This window comes from Schistocerca americana, chromosome 1 (genome assembly GCF_021461395.2).
Source record: "Schistocerca americana isolate TAMUIC-IGC-003095 chromosome 1, iqSchAmer2.1, whole genome shotgun sequence".
Lineage (NCBI taxonomy): Eukaryota > Metazoa > Arthropoda > Insecta > Orthoptera > Acrididae > Schistocerca > Schistocerca americana.
In genome coordinates, this window is record NC_060119.1 from 28847216 (window position 1) to 28864928 (window position 17713).

The following is a 17713-nucleotide window of genomic DNA, read 5'->3' on the forward strand; positions in this document are numbered from 1 at the left end:
ATCAGATCAAAGCAAAATAAGCAATCGATTCAAACCAGACGAAGCACGTGAAAAAGGAAGGGTACCGGTATAAATACGGATGGAGAGCCTGACGCATAGCAATGGCTACCTGGTAAAGCTTAACTGCTAAGCTTACGACTCGAACCAAACTAGTGTAGCTGTATCGTCTTTCATTCGACCTAAATTGTGTCTCATATAACAATGGACCAACTTTGTTTCGATTTGGAGGTGCGGACTAAAGCTTTTCTCTCCCCTTGAATTTCGAGTCTCAAATTTCAGGTGAGGCTTAGATTCGGGAATTTTTTTTTCCTTTATTTCAAGTCTCATTTTTCAGGTGCGGCTTAGATTCGAGTGCGGCTTAGATTCGAGTAAATACAGTACTGGTGCCTTTGTCTAAGACTTCTTACACAATCTGAATCTTTTCTTTGCAGTGTCTGGTCATGTGGGTCTCCATTGTAACAAGGACAAGATTGACCTGTTAGTGCAATGAGTGGAATATCTTGGCCACATCCTAAGTGCTTCCAGCATCTACCCTGTCATGCAGTCCATTGAGGTGATCCAGAAGTTCCCTGTGCTTTGCCACAAGACTCAACTCGAATCTGTCTTAGGTCATTTCATTCTCCAAGCGACTGCCGTTGCAGAGCCTCTTCTTCACTTCCTCTGGTCCTCTGGTCCCCTGAGTGTGGCAGGGTGTTCTGCTTATTAAAACAGGTGCTCCTCAAGCCTACCTGCCTTATGACATATTATAGCTGTGTACACTCACTGCTGATACCTCCAATTATGGTGTGAGAGCTGTTCTTTTCCAAGTGATCAATGAGGTGGTGCAGCCGATTGTCTTTGTCTCTGAAACTAGTCACTGAACCTATTTTGCCCAGTGTAATTATGGCCAAATCAAAAAAATAAGCACTGGCCATTATTTTTGGGTTCTGAAAGCCCAATGATTATGTCTATGGGCGCCCATGTACCCTCAGTATGTACCAGAAGCCCCTGTTACTCTTCCTCTGGGTTTCAGCACCACACAGCCCACCACCTCCAACACTGTGCCCTGTCCCTCTCTGTCTATTCCTATGAGACAATTTTGTGCTCCACCCTCCAACATACTAACGCTGACCTCCTTTCCTGGCTTTCACTAGGAGAGGGCCCAGTGTTCAACACTGATCCAGAAGTCTGCTGCCACCTTGACCGCTGTTGCTGCCGACATTGCACAGCTACTCCTGGATGTCAACCTTGTCTGACTCCACACTGCAGACAATCCAGTCTTCCACATCTCTTCCAGCACATCTGGCAAAGCTGGCCACCCAATCCTAAGGCTGTGGCACACCCAGATCTTCAGGTGTTCTGGGATCAACGACAGGACCTCTCTTCCCGGGGCAGCATTGTCCTGCTCCAGGGTGACAATAACTGCACTTGGATGGTTATTTGGCGGCTCTCTGCAACTGCATCGTCCGGTTGCTTCACAAAGGACACTGGTGGACTGTTCTTACCTAGTGACTGGCTCACCATCATGTCTATGAGGCATGGATTCTACTATTAGAGATTTGGTCACTGCTTCCTCCACGTGCCAGAGTTGGTGAGGGCCCCACCTCAGCATTACTTAACATGGCCTTCCACTGCCATTCCTTGGTCCCACATTCATCTGGACTTCGAATACCCCATCCTTGACTCTATGTGGCTTACCATTATGCATGCTGGGTCCTGTTTTCTGTTTGTGGTCTGCATGTCTTCCAATTTCTCTTCCCACACCATTTGGGCAATTACCCAGATTTTCGCACTAGAGGGCCTCCATGCATCTATTGTCACTGATAATGGGCTTCAGCTAACTTCCTCTGAATTTTCTGCCTTCTGTGCGGCTCACAGCATTGCATTAATTCCCACCGTGCCTTTCCACCTTGCCTCTAATGGCACTGCTGAGCATTTTCTGCAGGCTTTTAAATTTCAAATGTCTAAACTACACGAGTACCACTCCTCTCATGAGAATCTTCATCTTTTTCTAATACTGAGGCACTCTGATGGAGGGCTCCTCTCTGGCTGAGTTTCCCCATGGTTGCCCTCTCCACTCTTCTCTGTCCATTCTCCACCCGACAGACCATCCCCCCTCTCCTCTTCTTCCCACCAACATTGTTTGTCTCCCAGGGACCTGATGTGGGATATGAATTTTTTTCTGTGGCTAGCCCCAGTGGCTGACAACCACTGTTTCCCATCTTCTGAGGCAAGCTATGCTTCTCACCACACTCCTCGAATGCTCCCAACTCTTACAGCACATCAAACAATACTGCTCCTGCCGTGCTTTTTGGCCTCCAACAGACTCTGCCATTCAGTTCTGTGTTTCAGATACAACAGACTCTGAGTAGCTTGCTGCTCACCCAGCAGACGTGTTGCTTCCACCTTCCAGTGTGCCCAGCCAGACAATGCCTCCATTCACCATCCCAATGGATGTCAACACACCAGCAACCCCTACCTCGCCCTGTGGCAATGCTTCTGGCAGCGACGATGCCGTTGTTTCTCACTCCAGTCTCTGCCCCTCTTGGTCTTTCTCGAGAATTGGGGAAGATATGGTGTGTTTCTGGGGTCTCCTACAAGCTGCCAACCCACAATGTTACACAGTTATGCAGCTCCTTGCTCCAGTTCTGCAGGCACATTGGTCAAAGTCAGCTGAACTTTGCCTGTCCTGCAGGAAGCAAGCTAGTTCTGAGGGCACACACGAGAGCAGTAGACACGACTATGTATATGGATCTTTGGGTGCATCTGCAGTGCATTTTCCTCAGCCAGTTTGAGCACACATTGCCAGACCAATAGCTATCTAGTAGTCATCCACCACATGGGTGTAACTGCCTTCACCCAGCAAGCAACAGACAGTTCACTCTATGGCGGCAGAAGCAGAAGTTTCCCAGCACTATGTCACTGCCCAGACTTGATGATGCCCTTGCCACCTGGGACCAATGCACATCATGACCTGCTGCTCTAGCTGTGGACTCTGAGTCTCAAACTCATTGTATTGCTCATGAGGTGGGACTTTAATTTTTTGCTTATTGTGCATCCTAAGAAGATAGGTTTTTTTTTTGCAATAGAACTTTTCAGAGGATTGTCTCACATAAATATGTATTTACATTTTTTTCCGAGAACTTTAAGTTGTCCAAGAAGTCTTCCCTTTATTGTCAGGAAGGATTTTTCTTATTTACTTTGAAATGCTAAAAGGGTGCAGGACTTATGTTTGTGAACATAAACTGATTGTGTCAACAAATTGATTCATGAGTGTAATCACTTACTTACTATAAAATTGTCCTAAGCCGGGAAACTTTACAAAGACAATAATGTCAGCTTGGTAGGTCATGGTGTTAGTTCCTGGAGATGCAAAAGGAATTCTGCTGATATGTTACCTTTACTGAGGTGAAACAATTACAGGATAATGTTACACTAAGTTTCTGGACCAACTACAGCAAAAGATATACAAATGAAGGCCAGGTTTGTCAGGAAAGAAAGTCATCATTCAACAAGACAGTATGCGCATACACACAAGTGTCAATGCCATGACAAAAATACATCAATTTAGATATGAATTGTTGCCAGCCTCACCTTATTTGGCTCCATCAAACATCCATCTCTTCCTCAAGCTCAGTATTTTCTATAATGGATAGAGACTGTCTTCAAACAAAGAACGGACAGCCAAAGTTGACAGTGTTTTGCAGGGACAGAGGAGTCTAATTTTTGAATTGAGCTCAAGGTATTGGAACATCACTGGGCCACATGTATTAGTACAAAGGTAGCCTACACTGAAACATAAAAAAGTTACACTTGTGTGATTCATATCTTTCTATTCCACTCTAAGAACTTTTTGAACTACCTCATACTGACTTGCCACTACAGGTCACACAAGATGAGACAGTGTTACTTGCTGACAACGATAATATAATAATTACAAATAGGACACCAGAAATGTTAGGAGAAAGCTCACACGGCACTTACGTCAGTCCCCAACTGGTAACTCTTAATATAAAGGAGACTAATCACAAGAACTTCTATATAAGTAGAAAACCTAATAGAAAAGCCTTAAAGTACAAAATGAGACCATAGAGGGAGTAGCTGTCCATAAATTTCTCAGTATCTATGTTGATCGACGATCAAAACAACATTTCATTTTATTATCCATGTTATATATGTACAGATTTTTCGAATTTGCTACCCAAAAGCAAGCTACGTGTAGCTGACCATGAGAGGAGCAGAAGACTTTGAGGTTGATAGACTGAGATTTTCACACTGCAGCAGAGTGTGCACTGATATGAAACTTCCTAGCACATTAAAACTGTGCGCCAAACTGAGACTCGAACTCGGGACTTTTGCCATTCGTGGGCAAGTGCTCTACCATCACTGGTAGAAAGCAGATTATGCACAGACCAAATCAACACCTCGAGGATCATTACTGATCAATCCTTGGAATACTGGTCTCCATTGTATCTGGATTTTGCTGACTTTGAAAAAGCCTTTGATAGGGTGCAGCATGAAGCCATCTGGGAAACAATGCAGAGTTACAGAGTACCTTCAAAGATCATCAGTATCATGAAGATGATGTACAGAGAATATAATTGCCAGGTGAAACATGATGGAAATCACTCAGAACCATTCATTTTAAATTTGGAGTAAGGCACTGCTGTTTTTCTGACATTAGATGGTGTCATGAAGAAGGTAACCCGAGAGAAAAAAAAAGAATTATACAGTGGACTCTATATGATTGCCTTGAGGAGCTGGACTTTACAAACAACATCTGTCTCCTGACCCATGTTTTCAAGGATATGAGTGAGAAGCAGAAGCTCAGAGAGCTGTACTAAAAATAAACAAAGCTAAGACTAAAGAGCTTAGTATGAACAGTAAGAACAAGAATGCACTACCTGTGAAACAAGAGGAGATTGAGCAGGTGGAGAGCTTTTGTTATCTATGAATCATTGTTTCCAAAAATGGTGGGGCAACTGAAGACGTCGAAAGTAAGATCCAAACTGGATCAGGATCCATTGCAAGTACTAGGACAGTTAACAGTGTTAATCATTATAGTTTTCTTTGTTTGTCTGATGATATTTCATGTGTAAATGTATTAGGGATAAACCGTGTTGTAGTCTGATAGAAGAAATTATGCTCTTGTCGAAATTTGTTTGTGTGCTGTGGTAAACACCCATTCTCAATATAAGATGGAGTTGGTGGACCTAGTTAATGTTCATTCAGTTGAGGGTGTAGTGGTGGCAGAGGTATCTAAACCATAAAATCAAGATCTCTCACCAAAATTCTGGAGTAGTTGAGAATTTGAGCTGCAGAACAAACACAGATGACCACTCTCGTTACAGCATTAGCCACAAAGCAAAAAGAAATGACTACTAGACAGGAAGATATGCCCACTAGGCAAGATCTGGCCACCAGTGAGCACTCAACTTAATGATTTAGCAGAGAAACTGGAAGCCAGATTGAAGGGACTAGAAAGTGACATAACTGAATTGGGAAAAGCTCAAGAGCTGATCCCTGGATCTATGGAGAAGCTACCAACAGTAGTGAATGAGATGCATGATAGGTAGGTATCCTTAGGCTACACTGTAGACAATCTTTGACACCAAGTGATTAATTTGTCATTAGAGTAAGAAAAAATGGTACAAGAACTGTTTACTGTGCACAGGCAGCAAGACACAGAACACATAGATGCTTGGGCAAATTCTGAGGGAGACCAGATCATAAAATCTGTGAACATGTGAATCAAGACTTCTGTTAGTAATCTGCTGACCCTGCCAGCAGTGGGCTAAGGAAGGAATTACTCAAGACCAAGAAACAAATGGAATCTGATTCTTTCCAGTGGAGAAATAAAATAGTTGAAACAGTGAAAGCCCTGAACAAAGGGTTAATAGATGTCCAGGGGTCAGTGCAGAAATGCTAATATGAATTGCATGAAAACGTAATGACATATATCTTGAGCCCCAGAGCAGACTATAACAACTCAAATGTGTATCAGCCTGTTCAAAATATTTCACTGTCTGCACATGGTATGCTGCCGGTGACAATGCTATACACAGTAATAATGATGGAAATGAAAATCCTTAAGCATAGAAACTTTTAAAAGTATTAATCAAATAAGATGGTATATCCTGTGGTACTCATTTGTGGCTTTACATATGTATTACCATGGCCATGGACCAAGGTGCAAAAGATAAATCATGTAACTGAATATATGCATGATGACAGGGCCCTATGGGCAACTGAAATAAATGATTCATGCAAAACCTACACCAAATTATCAAAAGATGTGGGATAGTAATGTGAACATATGGGAGCAGTATCACATACACATGGTTTAAAAGGACAATGCATTGGTAGATTTATAATTTGTACTCATGTGATTTTTCTTATTTTTTATTTTACACATCTTTTCTGTAAGACCAAATTGAGGAGCATATATCCAAAGTCATGGAATGTGTCAGTACATGAAATTACAACATAAAAGTACTAACAGATAAAATAAAATTTTTATGAACCCAAAAATGTCAAGTTATAAGTTTATGTATAAGCAGTCAACAATATAACAGAGGAATCAGCCTAATGTTTCAAGGAATTCCTAGACAGAACAGAGGGTGACTGACGAGGAAACTCTTTAGTTTCACAAATTTGTTAAGGCTTTCGTGGCCACTTGTTGACAAACTGCCTATTAGCTTCTGTCTTGGGTTCTTCGGCCGACGTTCATCTAATGATTTTTCTGACGTTTTGCCAGCACGAGTGGCTGGCATTGTCAAAGCTTCACCCTCCATTGCCGGTGGTGAACTGGAGCCGAGCTCGAGGGCGCAGAGTACATGTACCTGGCGCGCCAACGTCCGAGGGCTTCTCCACGCTCACATCCGGGCTTGCGCAGGTTTCTCTGTATGTCTGCTGGCAGAGAAGACGCCTTGATTAATCGATTCGTATTCTGAGTGATACGCTGCATCGGATCTGTGTTACCACCTTGGCTGTATGGATTACCCAAGATCCATAAGGACAACGTTCCACTGAGACCGATCGTTAGCGCTCCTGGCTCACCAACGTATAAACTGGCAAAACACTTGGCCTCTCTGCTCCAGCCACACGTGGGGAAGACTGACACATACATCAAGGACTCAGGACATTTCATTGAGAAGCTGAAGAAACTGAAACTTGCACCAAATGACATCCTGGTCAGCTTTGATGTTGTTTTGTTATTTACGAAAGTGCCACTCACTGACGCTCTGGAACACATCAGTTCCATGTTACCACAAGACATCAAAAAGCTCTTCCATGCATGTCTCACCGCAAGCTATTTCACATAGAATGGCGATTTCTACTGACAGCTGGAAGGTGTCGCCATGGGTAGTCCTCTCAGTCCAGTGGTGGCCAACTTCTTCATGGAACAATTCAAAGCACAGGCACTGGACTCGGCCACTTGCAAACCTAAGGTGTGGTACAGGTACGTCGATGATACTTTCGTGGTGTGGAGCCATGATGAAGAACAGCTCGGTGACTTCCTAAGACACTTGAACAGCCTCCATGCCAACATAACATTTACCATGGAAGTAGAAAAGGACAAGAAACTGCCATTTCTAGACGTGCTGGTCACAAGGGAAGGCGAAAACCTGGGACACAGCGTGTATCGAAAACCGAAACACACGGACCGATACCTGCACAAACTGTCAAACCACCACCCGAGCCAGAAAAGAGGCATGATTAGTACGCTCGTAACGAGAGCAGGACGAATATGTGAGACGCAGCACCTCAAACGAGAAATGCAACACCTGGAAACGGTTCTGAGGAGCAATGGGTACGCCACAAATTACATTAAAAGTGTAACAGAGCCAAACACTCAGCGAAGTAAGGAACCAGAAAAAGAAATGTCGGGTACGGCCTTTCAGCCATACATTCCCAGAGTGACAGACAGAATCGGCCGTATATTGCGCAAACATGGCGTAAAGATGATTTTCAAACCGACAAGGAAGATCAAAGAGTGTCTTAGATCGGCAAAGGAGAAAAGAGACCCACTTGCAATGTCGGGAATATACCGTATACCATGCACATGCGGAAAAGTTTACGTCGGAATGACTGGACGATCAATTAACACCAGGATGAAAGAGCATAAGCGATATTGCAGGTTGGGGCAGGTGGAGAAATCGGCCGTGGCAGAGCACGCACTGAATGAGACCGACCACGTAATAAAATTCGCCGACAAGGAAGTGCTGACTATAGAGAAGCACTATCACACGCGCTTGTTCAGAGAAGCTGTAGAAATACAAAAACACGCGAACAGTTTCAACAAGAAAGAGGAAAGCCTTAAGGTAAACAGATCCTGGCTTCCTGTACTGCAGCGAACGACCGTCGCAGGTAGCAAGAGGAGAACCGCACCGGAAGTGACCGCGGAGAAGCCCTCGGACATTGGCGCGCCAGGTACATAGAGTCTGCGGCCGCGAGCTCGGCTCCAGTTCACCACCGGCAATGGAGGGTGAAGCTTTGACAATGCCAGCCACTCGTGCTGGCAAAACGTCAGAAAAATCATTAGATGAACGTCGGCCGAACAGTTAACCCGAAATATAATACCACACATCATAAGCAAATGAAAATAAGCAAAGTAGACTACTTTCCATGCCAAACTATCACTTACCCCAGATATGGTTCAAATAGTGAAACTGGCAACATTAAGTCTTTGAGCAAGATCCTGAATGTGGGCCTTCAATGATAGTCCTGAATGTCCGCCTTGATAGCGGATTGCCGTCCCATGGGCCCGGGTTCAATTCCCAGCTGGTTTGGGGATTTTCTCTGCACAGGGACTGGGTGTTGTGCTGTCTTCATCATCATTTCATCCCCATCTGGCCTGCAGGTCGCCCAATGTGGCGTCGAATGTAATAAGACCTGCACCACGGCAGCCAGACCTGCCCTGCAAAGAACCTTCCGGCCAATGACACCAAAAGCTCATTTCCATTTCCATCTATGTGAGTATCTATAAATTTGAACTGTTCGGTTTCTTTAATCATATGCCCATTCTGTGAAATTGAAACATTGGGTTTTGTTGAATTGTGTATTAGAAACTGTAAAAACTATGCCTTACTGTGATTTAGCATTAATTTGGTTTTTACAAGCCTTGAGCTTATGTCATGAAATGCGGTATTCGAAACAGAGCCAATGTAGCACACAATATCCTCTACTACCAAGCTACTGTCATCGGCAAACAGAAATACACTCCTGGAAATGGAAAAAAGAACACATTGACACCGGTGTGTCAGACCCACCATACTTGCTCCGGACACTGCGAGAGGGCTGTACAAGCAATGATCACACGCACGGCACAGCGGACACACCAGGAACCGCGGTGTTGGCCGTCGAATGGCGCTAGCTGCGCAGCATTTGTGCACCGCCGCCATCAGTGTCAGCCAGTTTGCCGTGGCATACGGAGCTCCATCGCAGTCTTTAACACTGGTAGCATGCCGCGACAGCGTGGACGTGAACCGTATGTGCAGTTGACGGACTTTGAGCGAGGGCGTATAGTGGGCATGCGGGAGGCCGGGTGGACGTGCCGCCGAATTGCTCAACACGTGGGGCGTGAGGTCTCCACAGTACATCGATGTTGTCGCCAGTGGTCGGCGGAAGGTGCACGTGCCCGTCGACCTGGGACCGGACCGCAGCGACGCACGGATGCACGCCAAGACCGTAGGGTCCTACGCAGTGCCGTAGGGGACCGCACCGCCACTTCCCAGCAAATTAGGGACCCTGTTGCTCCTGGGGTATCGGCGAGGACCATTCGCAACCGTCTCCATGAAGCTGGGCTACGGTCCCGCACACCGTTAGGCCGTCTTCCGCTCACGCCCCAACATCGTGCAGCCCGCCTCCAGTGGTGTCGCGACAGGCGTGAATGGAGGGACGAATGGAGACGTGTCGTCTTCAGCGATGAGAGTCGCTTCTGCTTTGGTGCCAATGATGGTCGTATGCGTGTTTGGCGCCGTGCACGTGAGAGCCACAATCAGGACTGCATACGACCGAGGCACACAGGGCCAACACCCGGCATCATGGTGTGGGGAGCGATCTCCTACACTGGCCGTACACCACTGGTGATCGTCGAGGGGACACTGAATAGCGCACGGTACATCCAAACCATCATCGAACCCATCGTTCTACCATTCCTAGACCGGCAAGGGAACTTGCTGTTCCAACAGGACAATGCACGTCCACATGTATCCCGTGCCACCCAACGTGCTCTAGAAGGTGTAAGTCAACTACCCTGGCCAGCAAGATCTCCGGATCTGTCCCCCATTGAGCATGTTTGGGACTGGATGAAGCGTCGTCTCACGTGGTCTGCACGTCCAGCACGAACGCTGGTCCAACTGAGGCGCCAGGTGGAAATGGCATGGCAAGCCGTTCCACAGGACTACATCCAGCATCTCTACGATCGTCTCCATGGGAGAATAGCAGCCTGCATTGCTGCGAAAGGTGGATATACACTGTACTAGTGCCGACATTGTGCATGCTCTGTTGCCCGTGTCTATGTGCCTGTGGTTCTGTCAGTGTGATCATGTGATGTATCTGACCCTGGGAATGTGTCAATAAAGTTTCCCCTTCCTGGGACAATGAATTCACGGTGTTCTTATTTCAATTTCCAGGAGTGTATTTTAGAGTTAGTCGTATCAAGTACCTGACAGAGGAAAGAGAATATAGCATTTCAATTGTTAAACCACTTCTTAAAATGAAGTGTACATTTGACACCACATTATGTGAAATAAAATGATCGATTATCTTTACATACACAACCTTCTCAATAACTTTAGCAAACACTGATGGCATAGAAATAGGTCTAAAATTGTTTACATTATTCCCTTCTTCCTTTTTATAAAGTGGCTTTACTCTGAGTACTTTGATCATTCAGTAAACTGTCCATTCTTAAAGGAAAAATTACAAATATGGCTAAGCACAGGCTAACATGTGCAGCACAATACCTTAATATTCTGCTAGGCAATCCATTATATCCATGAAAATTCTTAGTCTACAGTGATTTCATTATTGATTCAATCTCCCCCTTGTCAGTATCACAGAGAAGTATTTCAGACATGAATATTGGAAAAGTATTTTTCAAGAGAGTAATATCATTCCCTGTGGAAACTAAGTTTTCATTTAAATCACAAGCAATGCTCAGGAAATGACTGACAAATAATTATAATAATAATAATAATAATAAGGATATCACATAGATCAAAATGGGAATTATATCAAAATGTTAGAAGTAGTCACAGTCAAGGTACAGTAGCACATAACAAACACTAATGTAAATTGTCTAAAAACGTTATTAGGAAGGCAAAGAGTGTGTGCTACACAAACAGAATAGCTAGTTCACAGGATAAAATTAAAACCATATGGTCAGCTGTGAAGGAAGTGACTGATCACAAGCACAGGGTCAATGATATAAAGGCGTTTGTAGTAAAAATATATCTGTTAACTGGTAACTCATACATATTTACAGTATTTAACAGTCTTTTCTGAGCATCGCTTGTCATTTAAATAAAAACTTAGCTTTTCTAGAGAATTATGTAACACCCTTGGAAAATACTTTTCCAATATTGATGACTGAAATACTTCACTGTGATACCAACATGGGGGAGATTCAATCTATAGTTAAATCTCTGCTAGTTCCCTGTTTAGGATGTACTAATGGAAAGCAAATTCAAAAGAGCGTGAGAAATTAGTTAAAGAACCCATAATATAGTTACTAGGTCACAATTGTTCACAACTGGTTTGAAGAACATTCTGGATTAGTTGGGTGAATGATTTGGCCACACTAATTGTCCAACATGAGTCACATCAGAATTTATGGAACGTGACAGAGGTTAGTTTGTGCACAAGATCATGCTTTGGCAACACTTCACTTCTTCATTTACGGATGACTATAGAGGCAGTAATGGCTCAGTATTTCTACAGTGCACTTCCAGTGACTTGTTAAGTCCATGACATGTTGAGTTGGTGCACTATGCCAGGCAAAATATTAGGAGGTATCCCATGACTTTTGACACCTCAGTGTATGAGGATATTGAAAATGCATATCTGGCCAAATTGTGGCCCAGTGGTGTGCAGGTAATACTACAGAAGAAGGTTTTTACTGAGAGCTTTTCTCTTTTCAAAATGGGAGCTTGCACCGGTGTTTCGAAAAACAACTTAGTAAGGCATACTACTGGAATGAATCCATTTCTCATACAGATGTTTCAACAATCTTAAAAGCAACACTGCCTGTTGAAAATGGAGAGAAACATATCACTGTGTTGGAATCTAGTTGGAATGAATTTATGTCTGTATTGGGGTCTATGAATGTAACTGAAGGAGACATTAAGTCGCAATCAGGACCCAGAGGTTATTAGTCACAGAGTCCTAGTACAGGCAATGGTTGAAGTAGAGGACAACTGCATGGACCATTTGCTGGTTTCCTTTAGCAGAATACCCACCCGGTCAGTTATCAGAAACACAGCAAAGGAGATTACAGATCAAACTGAAAGCACTGAAAAAGGAGATACAATTCTGGCTATGGGACTAATAATAATATGTATTGGAGTAACAAACAACTGAAAACACCATCAAATTATGACTGGGGATCACAATCACCAGTGATTACCAAAATCATTGAAGACAGCAGTCATACAACAGAACAACACCTGGAAACAACCACATTGAGCCCCAGAGAGTTAGACATGAAGTAAGATAGGGGGTGTGACAGAGCCGCAAAATTCTTTCAATGTATTAAATGTACCAATATGATGGAGGAAGTAAATCAAAGCAAACAGGAATAACCATTGTTACCACAATCTGTGATTTGGGCTAGTATTGAGGATGTTTCAGTAACTATTGTTCTAGACACAGGAGAATTTGGCAGTGTGATTTCAAGCAGTTCTTTCAATAAAGCATTCACAAAAACCAAGTTGCACAAGTATAACAGAAAGCAGAAGAGCCAGAAAGCCCCACTGGCAAGCAAAGACACCAATAGTTAAACCTCTTGAATCAGTATGGGGAGGTATGTGAAGAAAAACCTGGAATAATACAAAGGAAATACATGTCACCTTGATGAATTTCCACACAAAGCCTTGTACAACTGTTTTTATCTTACCCCATGGTCTCAGTGTAACGCAGTAGATAAAGAAACTAAGAGGATTTTTCAAGAACTTAACAGTTCATAAAGACGTATTGTCACTATAAACAGACACTAGGGATTGACTATATAAAATTGTTTGATGAGATAGAGAACCACTTGCCTCATTTGTCAACATACTACACTACAGAAGAGCCAATGTTTGGCAGGAAGGCAAAGAATGAATGAATGTGTGGACCAGATTCCACAGGTTCCGAGCAACTCAGATTAGTGAGAAGAAGAGGTTCGGAAACCTTTGACCAGTTTGAGAGACAAAGCACTCAGAAGAAAGCACAATTATGACAAAACAGTGATAAAAATGGTAAGGTATCAACTGAACAAGAAAGTATCATTAAGAAACGATCCACCTCTTGAATAAAAGTAACAAAAAGTGGCAGCTTTTGCATACGGGACCTTTCATATTTCTAATGATCCCAAATCCTGGTGGATATTTATTTGGGTACCCAAGCAATCACCATATTAAAGGACTTTGTCCTCAACAAGATTTATGGAAATATTATTCTTGATGGAATCAGTGACCATAATATTAGGAACACAGAGTCAATAGGAATTTTTATGTATTGTTGTCCATAACAGATGAGTATTTTCCTGTGATTTGCGTAGGAGCTCATGGATGATTCTTGAATTTTAATTGGTCATGTTATCAGAATACTCAATGTCATTTTTCTTTATAAAAAGGTCTGCATACAAATGAAGCATATTATCACAAAATTGTGTAAGAGAAAGTTTTACATATACGTACATTGAATGATTTCCATCTGCCAGTCTTAAGATCACCATTTCCTACATCTACGTCTTCATACATGGTTAGTCTGCAATTCAGGTTTCATCAAACCACCTTCAAGCTATTTCTCTAGTGTTCCATCCTCAAACAACACAGACATAACATGAACACTTACGTCTTTCTGTAGGAGCTCTGATTTCTCTTATTTTATCGTGATGATCATTTCTCCCTATGTAGGTGGGCAGCAACAAAATATGTTCACACTCTGAGAAGAAGGTTAGTGATTGAAATTTCATGAGAAGATCCTGCCACAATTGAAAAGGCCTCTGTTTTAATGATTGCCACTCTAATTCACATATAATTTCACATGGCATACTCTCCCCTATTTTGTGATAATACAAAATGTGCTGCCCTTCTTTGAACTTTTTACATGTCCTCTGTCAGACCTATATGATGCAGAACCCACACCACACACCAGTATTCCAGAGAAGTAGGACAAGTGTAGTATAAGAAGTTTCTGTAGTAGACCTGTTGCATATTCTAAATGTTCTGCCAATAAATCAAAGTCTTTAGGCCCCGCAGGATAGCCACGCGGTCTGAGGCATCTTGCCACAATTCGCACGGCTACCCCCATTGGAATTTCGAGTCCTCCCTCAGGCATGGGTGTGTGTTGTCCTTAGCGTAAATTAGTTTAAGTTATATTAAGTAGTGTGTAAGCCTAGGGACCAATGACCTCAGCAGTGTGGTCTCATAAGCGCTTACCACACATTGACTGGGACAAATAAAAGAAGTCTTTTGTTTGCTTTCCCCACAGCATTATCTGTGTGATCATTCCAATATAAGCTACTGGTAATAGTAACCCTAAGTATTTAGTTGAATTGACAGCCTTTAGATTTGTGTGATTTATCATGTAACCAAAGTTTATCAGATTCCTTTTAGTACTCATAAGGGGGACTTCACACTTTTCACTGTTTAGAGTCAGGTGCCTCTTCTAGCACCATGCAGATATTTTGTCTAAATCATTTTGCAGTAGGTTTTGATCATCTGATGACTTTACAAGACATTAAATGATAACATAATCTGCAAACAATGTAAGAGGCCTTTTCAGATCATATCCTAAATCTTTTATGTAGATCAGAAATACTAGAGGGCTTGTAACATATCCTCAGGGAAAGACAGACATTACTTCTAGTTTACTTGATGATTTTCCATCAATTACCATGAACTTGACATTTCTGATGGGAAAGCATGAATCCAATTACATAACTGATACGATACTCAATAGGCACCAAATTTGATTAGAAGTTGTGTGTGAGAAATGGTGTCAAAAGCCTTATGAAAATCTTAAAATACAATGCAGATTAATGAATGCATCAAGCAACTCTAATATGGAGTACATTTGAATGATGATAATTATTGGTTTAGATGGTGGTCTAGCTTGCGTTTAAAGCTGCACCAAGCTTGGTACAGGTGGGATTTGTCATAGGGGCTGGTGTGATGTGGTCTGCAGTCTTAAGTTTGATCTTTCTTCAGAGCCACATACTGAGTTTCTAGATATTGGTCTTGGTGTGTTACTTAATATATTTTCCATTGACTAAGATTTAGCTACTTGCTCCACACATCAGCTCGTTGAACAGAATTCCTCAGGATTCATGGTGGTACTGTTAAATTATTTTTTATGGAACTGTTATGAGAGAGGTTTATCTAAATATCTGGAACAACAAACATTAAGAGAAAATGATGTTGATTTTTCAATGCTAAAATGAGCATGTGAGTACAGGTTATGAAGAAGGGTATACAGTAATTGTGCATGAACTGATTCAAATGACAGCTGATGGCTCATAAATGCATCTTGACAATCGACCCAAAAAGACTGTATTATTGCCACTGAAGCAAAGCTAGTGTGTATAAGAACAATGTTTTGTTTGAAGGATTTGTGAAATGTACCATGGGCATTCTTTGACTGTGCTATATGGCAATTAACCAGTTGGCCAGAGAGACTCAAGTTTCAAGTGATGGTGTAATGACAACCTAAGGAAAATTTACTGTTACATAATAGTCAATTATGTAATTACACCTCTCCTAATGAATTCAGCACAGCTGATAGCTTAAAATTAAACAGATATTACTCTGCCCAAAATATCATTTATGAATTAATGGAGTCCTATACAGTTATTCATATCAATTAAGTTTCATATATATTTGACGATGTTGTATACTCACATGCCATTGGTATTGGCACGGCGTATTTAGGGTCTGACATCAAGAAGGGCAACTACACACAAGCACATTGACAAAAGACATTAAGCCTAGAATATGGGATGGCCCTAAGAGCTACAAAGCCATTAGCTACCTGTTAAAATTGATATATATTAGGTGATTATACAAACCACTAATAAGTGTTTTCCACATGAACAAATATGGGTACAGCTTCAGAATCACGGAAACTGGAAGTTGCAGTATGTGATATATGTAATACATAACAAAAATGCAAGTAAACTTGCAATAAATATCTCATGACTTATGTAACACATAATTGCTGTGTTGATGGATGGTATAAATTATCAGACACTGATTTATTGAAATATAATTAATGCAAATGATACATATTTCTAGCATTTATTACTGTATTAATGAAAAAGGAACAAAATAAAAAATAAATCATAACATGTAAATTGAAGATCACTGCTATCAGCTTCCAAAGAACAGTACATGGATTCAGCGGCAATGAGTGAAAATGTGTACTGGACTGGCATTCGAACCTGGGCCTCCTGTGTACTAGACAGTTGCATTAATCACTGTGCCACCTGAGATACAGGGTTATTGCAACAGCATGCTTCACAGCTAATTCACATTACCAATGAGCATCACCTATCTCCAGTCTCCATCCTTTGACTCCTCGTTTGCTACTCTGATAGTCCCACAGGAGATTGAACATATTTGTGCATTTGCACTGAAGAAGATGGATCCATTGCCCAGCTAGGTATATCAATTATATGAATACGTGGTTTCTGTTCTTTTGGACATGTCTGAAAGAAAAGACACCATGCATTCACGTAATAAATCATAAAATGTGAATTCCAATCGTGTCATTAAACATGTGCACCTAAAACTGTTGTTGTTGGCATCATATATAAAAATGGTATTGTCTGCAACAGATTTACATGCTGTTAACTGCTGAGAAAGTCCTAGGCCTCAGAATATACAACTATATGTCCAAACAATCATCAAAAGCTCTATGTACAGATTAAAAATGGCAGAATAACCTATACCACATATCATCCACTCAGACTCATACAGGTTTCTACAGATAATTACAGTACAACATTTTTTCAACAATGACACTGCACACAAACTGGTTAGCCCTAATATCTCATGAGGAATGAAGAAGGAAGAATTTGTCTCATTAAGAAACATGTCAGCTTCTCTATGAAACAAACACTCTCACAGGAACTGATGCGCACTCAACTCTACAACCTAGCCACACAGACGCAAACACAATCATTTCATACAGCACCCACTGTAACTTTTAATCCCTCAAATGACCTGAAGAATCAAGAAAGAAAACCTTACATGAAGAAAGACATCCCTGATACACAGGATTAATACTATCCAACTAACACACTTCTAAAAATTCAAATGGACACTGGCAAAACAACACAATGCAGCCTTATCACACAACTCACACTTTTTACACATTACAGATTTAAATTCCAATCCCTTAAATAACACGAAGAATGAAGAAAGATAATCTCTGAACACAAAGAAAGAAGATGAAAATTCACAAACAATGACTAGTACAACACAAACATGCTTCCAGCTACACACAAGTACACCAACAAAGGACA